This window comes from Narcine bancroftii, chromosome 8, assembly GCF_036971445.1.
Source record: "Narcine bancroftii isolate sNarBan1 chromosome 8, sNarBan1.hap1, whole genome shotgun sequence".
NCBI lineage: Eukaryota > Metazoa > Chordata > Chondrichthyes > Torpediniformes > Narcinidae > Narcine > Narcine bancroftii.
Genome location: NC_091476.1, coordinates 30,570,094 through 30,586,436, shown reverse-complemented (window position 1 = coordinate 30,586,436; position 16,343 = coordinate 30,570,094). Strand labels below are relative to the sequence as shown.

The 16,343-nt window shown below is 39.5% G+C and overlaps 2 long non-coding RNA genes across 26 annotated transcripts in view; one reads left to right on the top strand and one right to left on the bottom strand.

Moving 5' to 3' along the window:
* Positions 1 to 5,925, bottom strand: part of LOC138740574 (uncharacterized) — a 41,063-nt gene extending 35,138 nt beyond the window's left edge. For both annotated transcript variants that reach the window (XR_011343034.1, XR_011343035.1), the window contains exon 1: positions 5,436 to 5,925. This is a non-coding gene — a long non-coding RNA (uncharacterized lncRNA). The remainder of the gene's footprint in view (positions 1 to 5,435) is intronic.
* Positions 5,926 to 6,498: 573 nt separating this feature from the next.
* Positions 6,499 to 16,343, top strand: part of LOC138740571 (uncharacterized) — a 589,788-nt gene continuing 579,943 nt past the window's right edge. For 21 of the 24 annotated variants that reach the window (XR_011343011.1, XR_011343029.1, XR_011343020.1 and 18 more), the window contains exons 1-4: positions 6,499 to 6,802; positions 10,974 to 11,034; positions 12,713 to 12,794; positions 15,327 to 15,495. This is a non-coding gene — a long non-coding RNA (uncharacterized lncRNA). The remainder of the gene's footprint in view (positions 6,803 to 10,973; positions 11,035 to 12,712; positions 12,795 to 15,326; positions 15,496 to 16,343) is intronic. The other 3 variants (XR_011343026.1, XR_011343012.1, XR_011343022.1) reach the window with 3 other exon arrangements.

Genomic DNA, 16,343 nt, shown 5'->3' with positions numbered 1-16,343 from the left:
CTTGGTTGTGTGCTTGGATATCGTTCACCAAGGACCAGAGAATGCTATTTGTCAGGTGACAATAAGATTCACTTGACCTGAACATGTAAGACACAATATGAAAGTACAGAAGCCCAGGGTTACAGAGAGAGATCAGTTGGAATCCAACAAAGGTAATACTATTTTGTGGTTCATTCGGGAATTTGACAATGGTGGGAAGAAGCTGCCCTTGATTCTGAAGGTGTGTGATTTTATTTTCATAAATCTTCTTCCTGATGTAAAATGGATGAAAAGAGTGGCTGGGGTTGAGATATTGGAAGCTTCTGCAAAGTAGTGGAAGTTGTAGATGGAGTTGATGGATGGGAGGATGTATGTGTGATGCTCTCTAGTTTCTTGTGGACATGGGTAGAGCATTTCCTGTACCATGCAGTGCAAGAACCCTGACAGGATACTTGCAGTGGGGCACATGTAGATAGTGTTAAGGTCACATGCAAAATTTCCTCAGGCTTTTGAGGAAGTATAGGAGCTGGCGCATTGCATTGATGTGGGTGGACCCGGATATGTCACTGGAGATGGTTTCGCTTTCAACATAAATTGTCTGCTCTCTCCACTGTTAATGTGGATCAGGAATTAACCTGTGGCCCTCCTTGGGAGGTCGATAATGAGCTCCTTTGTCATACTGTCATTGAAAGAGGGGTTGCTGTCCTTGATCACTCCTCAGCCTTTACTGGCATATAAGAATCAATCATATTATATACTAATTTTTCTTAATAACTTCCTTATTGAAACCCCTCTGTAAGTCCAAATATGCAACATCTACTTGTTCTCCTGCATTGTCCCTTTGGATGATATTGGGAGCTCTTTCAAAGAACTAGCACATACTTTCAGGCTGAATAGTCTCTTCCATGCTCTAACATTTTATGATTTAATTACCTGTTTGTTCTGCTCATGGCTACAAAGAGTTTCCAAAAGCATTTTTTTTTATGAATGAGAGTCCCCAAACTTCCAATTCTCATGTTGCTTCCCCTTTGTTACTGATCTCAATGTTGCCTCTGCATCAGTTATGAGTCAAAAACAATTACTTCAACAGACTAAACACTTTTATCAGTCTGGACACACTAGCCGGATAATTAAATTAGTAAATTAGCATTCAAAGACCTAAACCATCACTCTGGAGAAATCAGTTTGAATCTTGCTATAACAGTTGTAGAATATAAATTCAATTAATCAAGCAAGCCTGAAACACAAAGTACCAGTAGCCAATAAATATTGGCCTCATGGTGACTAATTTATCAAAGTTTGCCGTAGTTGGTATCGATTACTATTATGCATTCCTTTAATAATGTTTTCCGTTTAATTTTGTCTCACCTTATTTTCCATGGCTCCAGTGAATAGACATCCCCATGAGTAAGGAGAGCTAAAGATTTCAGGATTATCTGGCTTGACATCATATTCCACCATCTCACTCTATCTGGGATTGGTGGTTGATGGTCACTGACAGCCTGGTGATGGTGGTGGTGAAAGATTTTGGTGTCTTTCAGGGAGAAAAGTGCTGTTCAAACTCCAATGAACCATTGATTCTCCAAAGCAGGCTTCAAATGGTTGAGCAACATGTTGCAAATCATGAGTTAAATGGAAGAGGCCATTTGGTCTCACAACATCCTACCCCAATTTTTCCCCTTGTGACACATTCTTGCATGTTGAACAATTCCTTTTATTCCATGCATGCCATTAATATTTGGAACAATTTACAGAGGACATTTAATTTACCAACCACCATGACCACTAACGGAGGTGAAAACTCCACACAGGCAATCCCTGAGGACAGAATTGAATCCCTGTCTCTGTTATTCTGTGGTAACACCTTTTACTGTTCTGTCCCTGTGTGCCCACACCCTCTGACCTTGGATGGAAGTGTTCTGAGTTTCCACAACTTCCATTCATGCTTCAATAGAAGCTGAGATCTCTGTCTCAGAGGTCTCATGAATATTGGTGTGGAACGGCTACCACTTCGACATCAGACTTGGGAAATGGAGATTCAATGAGAGGAGGGAAACAGAGCAAGAAATCTTGTGTCTGTGCACAAACATGTAAGTATTGTCCTATGAGTGATGAATTCATACAGACCAGGTGGCACCTTGCATTTAGCCACCTTTATTTATAAGCATTAAGATCCATACAGCAGAGCCTGATCTCCAATCAGCTGGCTCATGACCACGCAAAATGGAGAGAGACCATTGAAGATGGTATTGAAAACCTTGAAGTCTTGCATGAGAAACAGACTAAAGCTATTTGTAAATGATAGAAAGAAAGCACCACCTCGTACTCACATAGGGCTTATGAGCCTCTTCAAAACCCAAAGAAGACTGAAAGCACATCTTCCTCCATTCAGAGAGGGTGCCTTCGAAGAATGGTGAGTGGATACAGATTGAATTTCCAGTCATCAAGATGGAGGTTGGCAAAATCCTTTAAAGAAAGGATTTGCAGAAGTGGGGAGTGTTATGGAACTAACTGGGTTCCTCTTAACATCAGAGAAAAACGATAGGCTGCAGATACTGCGATTGTAGTAAATGCTGGAGGAACTCAGCTTGTCTATTCAGCATCTGTATGAGACAAAGATATAATGGCGACGTTTTAGGCCTGAGCCTTTCTTCATGGAAAGATCAGAAAAGGCAAAAGCAGGATATATTAGAAAGTCTCGAAATTCAAACAATTAGGGATGGATCCAGACCAACAGAAGGTGTTAATTGGATGTGATAAAGGACTAAGTAGAACTTATCGTGTCTGTGCGAAAGGAGACAGGGAATGGAGAGATGACGGGGGAACGGGTTGGGGGGCGGGGTTTAATGAGAGCCAGAGAAGTTGATATTAATACCATCTGGTTGGAGGGGTCCCAGTCAAAGGAATAACATTAAAATAGTGGGTCCAAATGAGAGAGAGGAGGAACGAGATCCATTTGCTTTCTTTGCAAAATGGATTCCTGAATTAATGGGTCAAGAGATCGTTGAGCACCCTTTAGAGATGAAAGAGCACACAGAGATCTTAGACCAAAACCACTTACGAATCAGAATCCACATTCTGTATTATTCAAGTTTCTTCAACATCAAGACAGAGAGCAGAGCAGCAGAAGGGGCAGGAACAAGGTAAGGGGTAAAGTTCTATTTTATCCTGACGTAAGTGCTGATTTGTTAAAAATAGAAGAGAAATCAATCCAGTTAAGAAGATTCTTTAAGAAAAAAGATATCGATTTGTATTACACCATCCGGCAACTTTGAAGATTTACTTGCCTGGAGGTGAAAATTATATATTTTTTCTTGAACTTTGGGCAAGCAGACTAATTTGTGCAAAATCTCCCTTGAGGACAGGTGGAATGAAGAATGAAAAATCAGAATAATAGAAGCTATCAATTTGTTTTGATGAACCATTGCTCTTTGGCAGTTTATGATGAGTGGATAGTTTAAAATACTGTCTACTTATATTTCTTTTGTTGGTTTTTGAAAATTATTGCAGTTTTCTTTTTGACATACTTTGATTTTTTTCTCTTCTGCGTATGTATTAAATGATTAAAAATTAATATACCAGGGGGTTGGGGGAGGAGTATCATGCATCATGTATTACTGTATCATGTGGGTAATTGTGACTCTGGTTGCAACTTACAAAATAGAAGGAGTTGGCATTGGGTATTACTTCATCAATGCCTACTGTGTTTTTTCTTGTTTATATATAGTTATAAATATAGTAATATCTATACTCTAGAAGTAAATTTATTTTCTTTATCTGGATTGCTGGAAGAGGTGCTCACCAATACACTAGATTTTGAAGAAAAGAGTTGAGAGAAGAGCGGCCATAGAGAGAGGCGAAGGAAGGAGTGGATTAGTAAGATGAGTAATGTAGTTAAAGTTATACATTTTAATGTTAATGGGTTAAATGGGATGGTGAAAAGAAAGAGTGTTAGCACATGTTAAGAAAATGGGAGAAGACCTGGTTTTTCTGTTAGAAACACATTTAATTGAGAAAGAAGTTTTGAAGTTAAAAAGAGACTGGGTTGGGTATGTGTCAGCTTCATCATTTAATTCTAAGGCAAGAGGAGTGGCAATTTTGGTGAAAAAAATCTTCCAATTAAAATACTAAATGTAGTAATAGACCCTGTAGGGAAATATGTGATGATCCATTGCCAAATATATTCAGAACTATGGACTCTTCTAGATCCTTATGCACCAAATGTGGATGATGAAAAATTTATTCAGGAAAGTTTTTTGAACTTAGCAGAGGCACATAAGAATATTTTAATAGGAGGCGACTTTAACTTCTGTCTGGATCCAATCTTAGACAGAACTGCTAGAGGAATATCAATAGCTAAAGCAGCAAGACCCACACTGGTGTTAATGAGAGACTTGAACTTAATAGAAGCGTGGAGAAGAATTCATCCAAGAGAAAGAGATTAATCTTTTTATTCAAAGAGGCATGCCTCCTATTTCAGATTTGATTTATTTCTTATTTCAGTACAAATATAGGGCAGGATATTAGATGCAGAATATAAAGCGAGAATTTTGTCCGATTATTCATCTTTATTCGTGACAATTGCAATGTCAGACAAGGGAAATCAGTTTATAGATGGAGATTGAATTCATTACTATCAAAAGGACCAGATTTTCAGGATTTAATTAGAGAATAAATACAGCTATTCTGTGAACTCTGTGAATTGTAAATTTGTAATATGGGATGCTTTGAAAGCATATCTGAGAGGTCAAATTATGTTTTACTTTAAAATCAAAAAGGAGTGTATGAAAGAGATAGATTGATTAGAACAAGAAATATTGGTTTTGGGAAAAAAAGAAGCTCTGAGGGTAAACATAGACAATTAATTAACAAAAAAAAACAATATAATACAAATCTATAGTACAGAAAGGGTGATTACAAGAACTAAACAGAGGTATTATGAATTAGGTGAAATAACACATAAAATACTTGTATGGCAATTGAAAGCAGAGCCTCTTGAGACCTGTGTTAACCTTATTCCTTAAAATGAAAATGATCATATAAAATCTTTTGAATTCCAGTGTGTGGGGAGCAATGATCTGGAAAATCCAAGCTGCTATACTTACTCATTTTCTTATTACTATATATATATATATATATATTATTCTTTATGACAGGGAGAGGGGGTGAGGAATTGAAAGAGAGAGGACAGGGGAGGGGTTATAACCATCACGTAATGAATGAAAATTTCTTCAATTTAAGCATCTATTGTATTGCTTGACAATTTATTAATTATATGTATGGAAAAACTTTTTCAATAAAATATTCCAGAAAAAAAACAAGCATATTGCTTGTAAATGTGCAAGGACAAACAATTTATGTTTCAGGCTGAACTGTTTCAGTAGAACAGTGAATATGAGGAAAAAAATGTCAGAGATCCTCTCTGCAATTTGAAATTAACTTGTTTCCTCACTTACAGTCTGACAGAGGCTCTCTCAGCTGAACTTTCTCTCCGTTTCTCTTTCTGCCGATTCTGCTTGACCTGCTGAAATTTTCCAATGGTTTTTATTTCAGATTTGTTCCCTTAACTTGTCTTGTTAAGACTTCTTGTTCAATATTTGTGTGAATTAATATCAATTGTTTCTGGGATATATACTTCACTTGGGGATGGGGGGAAGGGGAGGGCCGGTGTGCAGGAGGAGCTAGTCTGAAACTTTCATGGAATTTGCTTTTTTTCTCCCCCCATTTATGTTTCTGTTGTGGCGGCCTCACAGCTGGGCAGGCAGAATCACTGCACCGAGCAGTCGGCACAGAATGGTGCGAACTCCCCTTCTTTGCCCAGGAGAAGCCCACGTTTGCAGACCCGCGTGTGGGTTGATGGAACGCATTGCTTCCCTGCTGGCACGTTGCCAGAGAGACAATGACTCTGCAGTGGGCTAACTTCACTTGCTCTTTGTGAGACACGCTGATGTCACTCCCCTTTCTGAAGTGCGTGCTGACATCACTCCCCTTTGTGAGGTGCATGCTGACATCATTCCCCTTTGTGAGGTGCGCGCTGACATCACTCCCCTTTGTGAGACACGCTGACGTCACTCCCCTTTCTGAGGCGCATGCTGGCATCACTCCCTTTGTGAGGTACATGCTGACATCACTCCCCTTTGTGAGACACGCTGACATCACTCCCCTTTGTGAGACGCATGCTGACATCACTCCCCTTTGTGAGACACGCTGACATCATTCCCCTCTGTGAGACACATGCTGACATCACTCCCCTTTGTGAGGTGCGTGCTGATATTACTCCCCTTTGTGAGACACGCTGACATCACTCCCCTTTGTGAGGCGCATGCTGACATCACTCCCCTTTGTGAGGCACGCGCTGACATTGCTCCCCTTTGTGAGACACGCTGACATCACTCCCCTTTCTGTGGCGCATGCTGACATCACTCCCCTTTGTGAGGTGCGCGCTGACATCACTCCCCTTTGTGAGACACGCTGACATCACTCCCCTTTATGAAACGCTTTGACATCACTCCCCTCCCGATTGTTTAAAATAAAAACCAGTTGGAGGTTGTCTCTTCTCTGGTACCTGTTGTTTCTTGAGCTCTGCAGTTAGTCCCACTCAACTGTTTTCTTTAGGGTTTTTACTTCTTTGTGCTTTAAACCAAGTGTGAAGTCCAGAGTCTTCTAGCTGAGGATGTAATAACTTAATGTGCTGGTGTCTCCAATTCCTTCAACTAAATAGATTTAATACCAATAGGTTGGCAGGCTCATGGGGTGCGAGCTTCAGCAGAAGAAGAAAAAAAGACCTGCTTATCACAGCATTGGTTAAAAACAACTTGAGGAAGTGAGTATATCAAGTTTTACACATAGAGATTTTGCATTTCAGGAACAGATGAGCTTCCTTCTGTCAAAAATAATGTTTAATGATCAGCATTATAATGAGGTTGATTTATCTGCCACCCTTGTTAAAGCCATCACATGAGCTTTTCATTAACCAGTGATATCAGCAAGCTTCATGAATCTTCTGATGACACAGACCCTTTAAACTTAAACAACCATTTACTGACTCCCGGTACAAGAGTGAAATGCGAATTTCATGAACAATTTGAAAACTTATTCAGTTGACTGATGATAAAATTAGATGTCATGGTGATCATTTACAAATTTGAACCATCAATCAATTAATGAAACAATTAATGCACCACTAACTGGCAGAATATTGACTTTACGTCTTGGATACACTTCAGAAATAATTATTGACTTTAATACTCTGTAAATAGGTCAATATTCATCAATATGATAAGAGTCTCATAAAAATGAAAATTCTTGCTTTGACTCAACTTTGAAGCAAATTTAAAAGTAAATTTTCTCTATTTGTATAATGTCACAGCAAAATCACACCGTGCAGAGGCACTTTTATTTATAATTATGCATATTTACTTTCCCATCTTTGATGCTAATAGGTAGCATGGAAGACACAGCTGAATAATTTTGTAGATCCAGATTAGTGCTAGGTATAAATGTTCAGTTGACATGAGCACAAATTTTTTTGTAAAAATATTGACCACCATTTTGTCCTGATTTGGTAAGTGATTTTTTAATGGGTATATTCTTATTCTGATATTCCTTCCCAGTGAAGAAAGAGACCACTCTGGGAGCCAATTGTTTTCATTGGAGGTAGGCCTCACAAATTTTCAGATCCCTACCTATTATTTTAGACTTAACAATCCACTAGTTTCATGGTCAACTTGACAAATATATTTCAGATAAATTAATTGACTGGATTTAAATCCTCTCACAGATGTGGTGAGTTTTGAACCCATGACAGTAGAATAATAGAACTGAATTCTGAAAAAAATCTTAAAAATGGAAAATCAAAGAGTGGAGGAGTACCAAACAACAGCATAAGAAAATGGATTAAAAATGAACAGTGCTATCTTGATATAAACAACAGACACCCAAACCTGAATAAATCGCCATGCAACAGTAATCCTTTCAAAATCCTCAATCACAAACTCACAATGTGCTTCCACAGAGCTTCAAAAGAAATGGTGTTTCATGTATCTCCTTACAAACAGTTACAATGTTTTTGACCGATGTATTTGGCACTGTTGACTTTCTTGCTTTTATTGGCCTTCTAATGGTAGTTACCAATATCCAGAATAATAGAAGTTAATCACAAAATTCTGTAGATGCTGAGGTTGAAGTAAAAAGTCACACAAAGCTGGAGAAACTCAGTGTCCTTCCTGTACCAAAGGTAAAGATACTTAACTGTCATTTCAGGCTTGAGCCCTTCATCAAAGTATGAGAAAATGCTGGCAAAGGCAGGAGATGATAGATGGAGAAAGGAGGGAGGGGACAGCAGCAATGAGAGGGAGGAGGGTGGACTGGGTGGGTCTCTTTGGATCTCTTCGGATGCTTGCCGGCATTTTCTCATTCTTTGATGATGGGCTACATAAGGACACTGAACTTCTCCAGCCCTGTGTGGTTTTTTTCCAGAATAATAGAAAGTACTTGGGCAGAGCCCCAGCCAAAATGTAACAATTTCTTCGTTATTGATTTTATTTTTGAAACTTCATAATGGCCTTCTTCAAATTTCAGGAAATTTAATGTTTGAATTCAGAAGTCACTTTTTTTTTACCCAGGCAAAGTTTCTTAACTTTCAAATCACCATAACTTCAATGAGTCATCTGGTTTCTTGAGAAGTGTCTATAAGCTCATATATCAATGTCTTGGTAGTTTCTAACATATATGGTCATTAATGACTATTGGTGATCCTGCAGGATTCTGAGTGGTCAGCACTCAGCTATTGACCATGCAGCCATTGACCACTGACCACTCAGCTATTGACCAGGCAACCATTGACCACTGACCACTCAGCTATTGACCATGCAGCCATTGACCACTGACCACTCAGCTATTGACCAGGCAACCATTGACCACTGACCACTCAGCTATTGACCATGCAGCCATTGACCACTGACCACTCAGCTATTGACCATGCAGCCATTGACCACTGACCACTCAGCTATTGACCATGCAGCCATTGACCACTGACCACTCATCTATTGACCATGCAGCCATTGACCACTGACCACTCAGCTATTGACCAGGCAACCATTGGTGAATAGTGAATTAATAGGCTTTATGGAAAATCAGTGGACAACAAATTGACCCACATCCTCACAATGTCATCGACGACATTTTTTAAATTTTAGAGATTAAATTGAGGGTTATGAAAATAGCTTGATTCATCATGAGTTATGTGTACCTTTGTTTGTTAAAGCTTTATAAAAGTTTTGTTTGACCACACTTGCAGCGTTGCATTCCATTCCGGTCCCCTCATTAATGGGAAGGATGTAGATGCTTTGCAGAGGGTGCAGAGAAAATTTCACATGATGTTTCCTGGATTTGAGAGCATGTCATACGAAGCAAGGTTGACAAATTTTGGGCCGTTCTCTTTGGACAAACAGAGGATGAAAGGTGAGGGACCCGGATAGGGTAGCATCCAGTATCCAGCACATTTTCCTGGGGCAACAATAGCACATACCAGAGGGTATTAATTTAAAGGGAGTGGAGGTGAGTTTAATGGAAATGTCAGAGGTAAGAGTTTTACTCAGAAGGTGGTGGGTGCCTGGAATGTATTGCCAGGGGCAGTGCTGGAGAGTGATACAATAGCAGCATTCAAAAGACTCCGACATGCAAGAAAAGTAAAGGGTCATGGGTGTGAAGTAGGGAAAAATTAGGTTATTTTGTAGTAGGTTGGTACTTGGTTGACTGTGCCTTAATGTTCTATGTTCCTATATCATGATACGTTTCACTAACACTCCTCCTTGTTGAAACCAAGTCCACACAGTTCATTTGTCTTTATTGTGGCACCTATTTTGCATGGACCTGTGATATTCCTTGTTTGTTCCCCCCTGTCCTCTCACAAATTTCATGAAGGGTGCTACACTATAAATAGATCCCATGATTTGAGGAAAAAAACAACAATGAATAAGCCGCATAATTTTAATTATTCCCTTCTAATATATACAAGACCATTTGGCCTTTAACGCACAAGTTAATGGCAATCTCAGCACATTATAAGAAGAAAGATTTGAGAATTATAAGAACTTTGTACAAAAATCTTTTATCAGCTGATTTGAGGACAATTAAAATAATAGTCTAGGAAATGAAAATGGAGACACAATCAAGAGCTGTAAGGAACTTATAAGTAATTCTTGAATTCTTCTCAAACTAATTTTGCTGGCAAATTAAAACATTAATTTTGCAGTATGCTCTGGTTAGACCAGATCTTCACCATTGCATACAGTTCTCAGCACCTGCCTTACATATGGAATCATGAGATACAGCAGATGCTAGAATCTGGAGGAAAAACAAACTGCTGGAAGAAAAGTTTGGGTTACGAGCAACTCTTACTTATGAATGGGCTGTTCTCTAATTCACACGTGTGCATAAATATGCATAATTACATTATATTAAGAAGAAACAAAAAGATATTTTGTACCCCCAGAACAAAGGAAATTAAATTATGATTTTATTAATTTTATTTCAAGATTCTTTTTGAGATCAATGAGGAGATACTTCTCTGGGAAAGATGGAAAGATTTCTTCATTCAAAGAAGACAGTTGTACTCTCTCATAAAAAGGAAGCTGATTGTTGTCCACTTCATACATCTTTCCTTTAATTGGTGTTTTTCTTTGACAAATAAGAGAGCAAAACATATCTGCCATGTGCAGAAAATGGAAATAAAATGAATTATCACTCCTGATGCCAATGAAGGGAGAATCAGTTTGATGACTAAATATTATCTCCTACTTTTATGTTCATTAATAATGGTAAGAAATTGCAATTTTTCAAAAGTATAGCCCAATTGCTTGCCACTGTCCTAGTTTTGGTTTCAGGTCCGATTAGTTGCTAGTCATTTGCACTATTTTGCACCTACAAGTGCAGTGCGGCAATTTCCAATGAAAATTTTCCCATTAGAGGATTCACTTGTCTGTTTGAAATAGGTATCAGAAGTTATTCTGGTTCCAGAAAGTCAGGAATGAAGGCAATATGGAAATATGGAAGGTAGGTGGCTCAGTTAATGCATTTTTGGATGGGAAAGGGAAAACTGACAGTATGATTTTTTTTTTTTTTGTTTTAGCTTAATGAAGATTATGTTTACAACCACATGTCAGTGAAAGCAACTATTATCTTAATACAACACCTAAATTCATGAACATAAATACAAAGTGTGATGACTGATGCACCATCAATGACTCAAAAGACTGAAGATGAGCAAAACTGATAGGCATTTATTTGTAATAGAATGAAGGCACGTCCATGCTGGTCATCTGTCCTGAACTGAGGAGGGGGCTGAGGGCCATTTACCTATATTCACGATTCTGTGGTTGGGGCCACAGGTGTGGGTGTGCCCAGACAGATAAATATATACATATAGTAGTTTACCTCATTCAACCTTTATTTTTAAAATGAGTCTGGCAGGGTGAAGTGTTGATGATGCAATTTCAAATTAAGTCTTTTGGGTGGTTTGGTTTTCCGTTGTGATCATCATAGTACTGGCTATGACTATGGCGCAGCAATGGGATCCTTGACAGTCTGGGGTGCCTGTGTGCAGTCATCGGTTTTGAGCTGGTGGGCGCGCGGCAACAAATCTAGTGTGTTATTTGTTAAGGTTGAGGTAACTGATGCATCGTGAGTAGTGAGGGGAGGGAGGGGTGTGGGGTGATCAGTGGTCCTTAAGGGCAGCAAGTCCCTAACAGAGACAGTGTCTTCATGCCCATCATGGTACGCCACATAGGCATATCAGGGATTGGCGTGGAGGAAGTGAACCCTTTCGACCAATGGGTCGGACTTTTGACTCCTCACAGGTTTCTGGAGTATAACCGGCCCTGGGGACATCAGCCGTGCCAGGAGTGTGGTCCCTGTCACCGATTTGCTGGGAAAGGAAAACATACGATCATGCAGTATCACATTGGTGGCCGTACATAGAAGGGATCTGATGGAGTGGAGCGCATCAGGAAGGACCTCTTGCTAGTGGGAGACTGGGAAGCCCCTAGACCTCAAGGCTAGGAGGACATCCTTCCAGACTGTATGTTCTCCCTTTCAACCTGCCCATTCTCCCAGGGGTTGTAGCTGGTAGTTCTGCTCATTGTGATGCCTCTGGCCAACAGGTACTGGGGCAGTTCATCACTAATAAATGAGGGCCCCTAGTCGCTATGAATATAGCTGGAAAATCCAAGCAGAGTGAAGAGACTGCGTAGGACCTTGATGACTGTGGCAGCTGTCATGTCGGGGACATTGAGGAAGTGCACATTGTGGTCCAAGGAGGGGAGTGATCCTTTGAAGTTGATACTCAGGCTTTCAAAGGGATTGGTGGGCTTTATCAACTGCACTCTGTCTGGCCAGTAGAAGTGTGGATTGCACTCTGCGTAGACCTGGCAGTTTTTGGTCATCGACCTGATCTCTTCGATGGAGTACGGATGCGGATTTTGATGAAGTGGAAGAACCTGGAGACTCCGGGATGGTGGAGATCATTGTGAAGGGCTTGTAAGCAGTCATTTTGTGCGTTAGTAAGGGTACTGTGGGATAGGGCATCTGGGGACTCATCGAGTTTCCCGGGTTGGTACAAGATATCATAATTGTAGGTGGTAAGTTCAATTCTCCACCTTAATATCCTTTCATTCTTGATTTTTCCTCACTGCTTGTTATTGAACATGAACGCAACTGCTCGTTGATTGGTTAGCGAGGTAAAACGTTTCCTGATCAAGTAGTGCCTCCAATACCATACCATGACGGGCCTCCTTCTCAAAAAGGATGCACAAAAAGTAAGTGATGGGTCTGTCCACCTGATTAAGTATGCAGCCAGAGTGAAGTCTGACGCATCGCTCTCCGCAGTGTGCATCATGGCTTTGGCAATATCTACCTTGATGTGACTGAAGGCTGCACGGTCCACTGGTGTTGGGGAAAAGAGGTGGATTTATAGGGGGGGCGGGCCTTGTCTGTGTAGCTGGGGATTCCGTGGGTATAGTAAGAAAAGAAGCCCAGGCACCTTTTCAGGGCCTTGAGGCTGTGGGGGAGGGAGAGTTCCACGAGTGGGCACATACAGTCAGGGTCAGAGCCAATTACTCCATTCTTAATGACACAGCCAAAGATGGCAAGGCGAGTTGTGCAAAATACGCACTTAGCCTTATTGTACCTTATGGGTGGTGAGGGGGAATTTTTGGCGATTGGCGTCATGCTTGTGGAAGTCATGACCACAGATGGTGACATTGTCGAGGCAAGCAAATGTGGCCTGCAGCTGGTACTGATCTACCATGTGGTTTATTTCCCGTTTGAAGATTGAGACCTATTAATAATGCCAAAGGGGGCTCTCAGAAAATGATAGAGGCAGCTGTCCACCTCAAACCCAGTATATTGGCAATCCTCCGGGTTGATGGGGAGCTGATTGTATGCCGATTTCAGATCAATAGTAGAGAAGACCCAATATTGTGCAATTTGTTCCACCACATCAGATATAGTGACAGAACCAGCTTTGCAGAGCATTGCCGCACAGAAACAGGCTCTTTGTCCTAACTTATTCTTACCAACAAGTGGTCCATACAAGGATATGTCTTGAACAATATAGTTGGACTGTAGAGGGACATTTAATGTCTTCTCAGATCTCATGAGGGTTTCAATGAACCCGATAGACACAAACGTAATTGAACATCTTCCCCTACATTGCTACAAAGATACAAAATCAGAATATGCCATAAATTATAATTAGTTTCAGTATTCTTAAGGTATCAGTGAACATTAAATTGTGAACAGGTTTTCTGAAGACTGGCTCTTATTTGAAGTACTGCCTGTTATCCATATAATTAGGGTTAGGGTTAGTTTACTGCCACACTTTTGAAGCTTCTCATATTTAGTTATAGAATATATCTGGAAAAAAAAACAATTATCCCAATCCAATTCTGGAAATCATCAGACACAATTTCTGTCATCAAGACATGGACATTAGATACAGAAAGAAAATTGAGGGGAACAAAATATGCCACTGTTGAAATCAGTATCTAAGATGAATCATTCAAGATCATCAAATCTGTTATCTGATAGCAATGCAAGGGCAACCTTTGAAGGTTTGTTCATTTCTCAAATCCACAGGAGAAAACTTCCACCCAAGCTGTCACTAAAAATAATGATACATCCTGTGCAAGCTTCTCAAGTACCAGGATTCCTGAGCATAACATACACACTCTTGATCCTCCCAATTATCAAGAAATAACTTTATGGAAGTGCAGCAGTACCCACTGATCTAATATCATCCCATTGAAAAATGAAAGTCTGCAGATGTTGTGATTGTAGTAAAAACACACCAAAATGCTGGAGGAACTCAGCTGGTCTGTTCAGCACCTCAAGACAAAGATGTAATTGGTTACACAGGTTATATATCACGCCCCAAAAGTTTAAAAAATGTTTTTGCTGTAAGAAGGAAATGGGAACAACAGTACTTGCAATTTGGGCATGTGAGAAAGTGAGAAGGTTTGGGAAGATCTAAATAAGGTATTAAATAAAATCACAAAAAAAACAACATACCAAAAAAATCCAGAGATCTACCTTCTAATTAATATAAGAAGTAAGGAATTAGGGCTCAAACTGGATGAAGCTCAAAAAAGATTTATTATGATAGCCTTAGCTGTAGCAAAAAAATGTATAATGTCAACTTGGAAATCGGAAGAGAGGCTGAGAGTACAGCAATGGTATATGGAAATGAATAAATGTATTCCACTAGAAAAAAATAACATATAATTTAAAAACTAAAGTCACATTATTTGAGCAAATTTGGGAGCTGAACATGGAACATAACAAAGAGGGCTTGCCTCAGACCTCCACTCCCTAAAATGATAAGAAGATAAAACAACTTGATCCAGTGTGTAAAAGTAGATGACACATTTTTCTTGTTTATTTTCATTGTGTGATGACATTGTTTAATGGTTTTATTGTATTGTATATGTTGAATGTTTAATTGGCTTGGAGGTGGGTGGGAAGGGGGGGAGGAAAGGTAGTGGGGGGAAAAAGGGAGAAAATGTCACTGTATATTTAAGAGGGAAATGTTTGTCTGTACTTTGATTGATATGGTTCACAGTGTGAAAAATAAAAATAAAAAAAAGACAAAGATATATTGTCGATGTTTCAGGCTTGAGGCCTTCAAGGAAAAAGCAGACTTAGACAGAAGCAGGATATATCGGAATGTCTCAGAATTCAAACAATGCTGGAGGAATCCACACCAACATAAGGTGTTAATTGGATATGATAAGAAACTAGTTAGGAATTTATCATGAAAAATCTCCTTTGAGTCACCCCACTTTCTCCAGGTCAAAGTGACAGATGGCCCGCGCTGTAACAACAAGAAATACACGACAGACCACAGAACATACAACCAAGCTCATTATATTACGCCAGCGGGAGTGAGGGATGCAAAGAGGAGTAGACGGTGTAACCCTTTCTTTGTGCTGAATCTCACTCAAAGTACACAGTATTTTGGTATGCCTTATATGATTCATTTTGGTGGAACATTTCTCATAATTTGTTAAATAGGTTGTTTTGAAGTTGATTGTTCCTGTTCCTTCTTAGCATCTGTCTTTGTGGTTCTTTCTTAAATTACTGATGTCAAACAGTTGATCACGTTAATAGTTAACCCTGTTTTAAGTTTTGGGCCTTTGCACATTTGAGGCAATGCTTGAAGGTTTGTTTCTAATATATATCAAACATCTTTGTTTCTGTTTAGCATGGGTTTCAGTCAAATTATCCAATGCTAACTATTTATCTGAAGGTTAAATCCAAACTTTAACACACACAAAATAATAGTGCCTGACTTTCCTGTGTGATATTTCTTCATTTGTTTATATGAATGAAAATAAGGCTAACAAATCACTTATCAGTTTGCATATAGCAGTGGCTTCTTTTCTATTTATATGAATGATCATTTGTCTGTCTGTATGGCATAGGAACATAGGAACAGGAGTAGGCCAAAAATGGCCCATCGAGCCTGCTCCACCATTCAATACGATCATGGCTGATCTAATTTATGACCTAACTCCACCTACCTGCCTTCTCCCCATATCCCCTAATTCCTCTATCATGTAAAAATTTATCTAACCGAATTTTAAATATGTTTAATGAGGCAGCCTCAACCACTTCCCTAGTTAGAGAATTCCAAACATTCACTACTCTCTGGGAAAAACTATTTTTCCTCATCTCTGTCCTAAATCTACTCCCCCGAATCTTGAGACTGTGTCCTCTCGTTTTAGTTTCCCCGGCCAGCTCAAAAAACCTTCCTACATTTATCCTATCCATACCCTTCATAATCCTATATGTTTCTATAAGATCTC